Consider the following 3,701-nt stretch of genomic DNA (forward strand, 5'->3'; position numbering starts at 1 on the left):
AGGCAAATGGATGGAGCTAGAGAACATCATACTAAGTGAGGTAACCCAGACTCAAAAGGTGAATCATGGTATGCTCTCACTAATAAGTGGATATTAACCTAGAAAACTGGAATATCCAAAACATAATCCACACATCAATTGAGGTACAAGAAGAAATGAGGAGTGGCCCCTTCTTCTGGAAAGACTCAGTGAAGCAATATTAGGCAAAACCAGAATGGGGAAGTGGGAAGTGTTGGTTGGGATGACAGGGGGAGAGAACGGGGCTTATGGGACTTTCGGGGAGTGGGAGGCTAGAAAAGGGGAAATCATTTGAAATGTACATAAAAAATATATCGTTAAAAAAAGATATTAAATAAATAGTAACTGATGGCTCATGTTACTTTTGAGGGTATATATATATATATATATATATATATATATATATATATATATATATATATATATATTTGTGTTGTTACCTTCCGTTGCAGGGTTGGAAGACTAATTTCTTCCTTTCTCTAGGGTTTAGTTTCCTTGCGATCGTGGGCATCTTCCACCTATTGTCCTTTATAGGGCTGGATTTTTAGAAAGATAATTATTTTGTAAATTTAGTTTTATCATGGAATATTTTGGTTTCTCCATCTATAGTGATTAAGACTTTTGCTGGGTATAGGAGTCTAGGCTGGTATTTGTGTTCTCTTTGGGTCTGTATGAGATCTGCCCAGGAACTTCTAGCTTTCATAATTTCTGGTGAGAAGGCTGGTGTAATTCTCATAAGTCTGTCTTTATATGTTACTTGATCCTTCTCTCTTACTGACATGGGCATCCCTGTCTTTAGGTTTAAGGCAGCATTCTCCTATATTTTGCTGAAGGTATTTACTGGCCCTAAAAGTTGTAAATTTTTACTCTATTCTATACATATAATCTTTAGGTTTGGTCTTCTCATATTGTCCTTGATTTCCTGGATGTTTGGGGCTGAAAGATTTTTTTCATTTTGCATTTTTTGGACTGTTGTGTCAATGTTTTCTATGTTATCTTCATCACCTGTGATTCTTTCTTCTATCACTTGTATTCTATAGTTGATGTTTGCATCCATGACTCCTGATTGCTTCCCAAGGGTTTCTATAGCCAACAATTTTCTCCTTTGTTTTTCCTTACTTGTTTCTACTGATGTTTTTAGATCCTGAATGATTTTGTGTACTTCCTTCACTTGTTAATATCTGTATTCATGTAAAACTTTGAATTTTTTTTTGGTTTGTTTACTATTTAAGCGATTCTGTCTGTTGACCCATGTTCTCCTGTATTTCTTTGAGTGATTATTGTGTTTCCTCTTAAAGGACTCCTGCCTGTTGACCCATATTCTCCTGTATTTTTAAATAATTTTTCTTTTTTTTCTCTTTAAGGAATTCTACCTGTTGGCTCATGTTCTCCTGTAATAATTCAGTGGATTCATTTTTGGTTCTTACTTAAGGGTTTCTCTCTGTTGACACATGTTCTCTTTTATTTCGTAAAGTGATTTTTGGGTTTCAATTTTAAAGGCTTGTAACTGTTGACTCATGTTCTCCTGTAATTTCTTAAGGGAGTTATTTATGTCCTTCTTGAAATATATCAGCATCATGTGAGGTATTTACATTCATATCCTGCTTATCTGGGGTTTTGTGGAATCTAGGACTTGCTGTTGTTGGAGAACTTGTATAAGATAATGCAATGATTCTTTGTTTTCTGTTGGTACTGTTCTTTCATTTGCCTTTTGCTATCAGGTTATCTCTCGTATTAGCTGGTGTTGCTGTCTCTCACAGTGACTAATCTATCATGTAGCCTCTGTAACTGTGCTCCTGGAAACCCTGTTTTCTCTGTTTTGACAGGTATGTACCTATTCTTGCTAGACCAGATCTCTTGTCGTGGTATTTTTCTATGAAGTTCTGCGGCCCTATCAGGTCTGGGTACAGATCGAAATGGGAAGTCTTTTGTCTCAGGGTATTCCTAGGCTTTTATGTCCTCAGGGGTTCAGGCTGTTTGCTCTGAGTCACAGGATTGTTCCTACCTGTGTCATCTGGCCTCTCTGCACTACTGAGTGGTTAGCTACCTCTGTGCACCACTTGTATATGGCCTAATGTGGCAGGGGAGGGTTTAAGCCAGAGACAGAAAGAAAAAACAATGTTTTGGGGTTTTAATTATTTGAAATTGCTAGCCCCCATATAAATTCTCATGCCTCCATACACTGAAATATAATCTTAACTTGCTGCTATTAACTTTGTTAAACAACATTTATTTTCACTCTAATATGCCCCTAACAATTTCATGTGATATTTCATATGTGATAATTCACTAAGTTCAATTCCTTCTGCCCCTGTGAACTTGGATATGTCTATCCACTAGAACACAGAAAACCTGGTCATTAGTTAGAACACACATCCAAACAGCTTCCAACTGCCACTTTATCCTCTTAAGAAGAGAATCATGGAGAACACATCCTGTTAATTATTTGCAAAACTCGGGCTGTCTTATCTTACATGGACAACTCTATAATCACAGTTGTTGTGAGTTCATGAATTAAGTGCCCATATTCCTGTAGGGAAGTCAGCCTTTCACATCACTGTTCATTTTATGCCCCTTATATTATTCTTCCCTTGTCCTTTTTGGTGCTTATCTCTTCAAATTTGACAGTGTGACAAGTGGTGATGTGATTTACTTTCGGATTTCACTTTCACTGTCACTGAATCTCTAAATATTTGAAAGTTGTTTTGTCTTTCCAAAGATTGTTGTACCCTTCAAAAGAAGCATTTTGTAATAATGTTGCTAATATTATTACAATGCTAGGTTAATAAGGTTCCTAATTTTCTATGTGTATTCACATAAATATCGAAGGAAAAGTTACACCAAGATCATGAGCAAAATTATAGTAGGTTCTGTCCTATAACCTATTAACACCATATCCACGAGCGTTTAACAACAATTTCAGGATCAGGCATTAAATTTCCTCATGTTTATCATGTCTCAAACCCAGTAGGAGAGTGGTTGTTTACCTCATAATAGTAGTATAAGCATAGCAACAGCAGAGAAGCTCTTGAGTATAAAGTCAATGTCATAGAATGCTGTTTTCATCGCTTTCTAAGATCATGGATGAGCTTTTTATTCTAAAGCCCACATGTAGTCTATTTTGACTCTGTAAAATTATCCTGATGGAGCATAGTTTTCTAGTACCTTTGAGATAGAGTTTTCTGTGACGTTAGTTAAAGGGTATGGTGCCTTTATCATTATGGTTTACCATGTGGTTGATTTACTTAACCATGGGCAATGACCAAGTTGTGTTCTTTTGGAAACTACTTGGAACTTCAAGATGTGGTATCTTATTCTTAACATTGTTATTTTCATTGAATGGCCCATTGTTCGGGAAGTGCGATTATTGATGCCTGCTGGATAATTTAGAAATGACTTTAAACTTTGTTTTTTTTTTTCTTTTCTATTTCTCTCATTTTAATGTAAAAGGAAGTAAAAACATTTTATGATAAAATTGAAGTTTACATTGAATATATTATTGAAAATATTGAAGAAATATAGATGATCAAGTCACAAGTCACAATATTCTTCGAATATTAGAGAGAAAAAGCTGTTGCATAAAACTCATTTCAAGTTGATTTAAAAAGGAAATAGAAACAAGTAATGACAGCATTGAAGATTTACATGATAAATATTTCCAATAAAATTGGAAAAAATATAGA

Source organism: Apodemus sylvaticus, chromosome X (assembly GCF_947179515.1).
Source record: "Apodemus sylvaticus chromosome X, mApoSyl1.1, whole genome shotgun sequence".
Taxonomy (NCBI): domain Eukaryota; kingdom Metazoa; phylum Chordata; class Mammalia; order Rodentia; family Muridae; genus Apodemus; species Apodemus sylvaticus.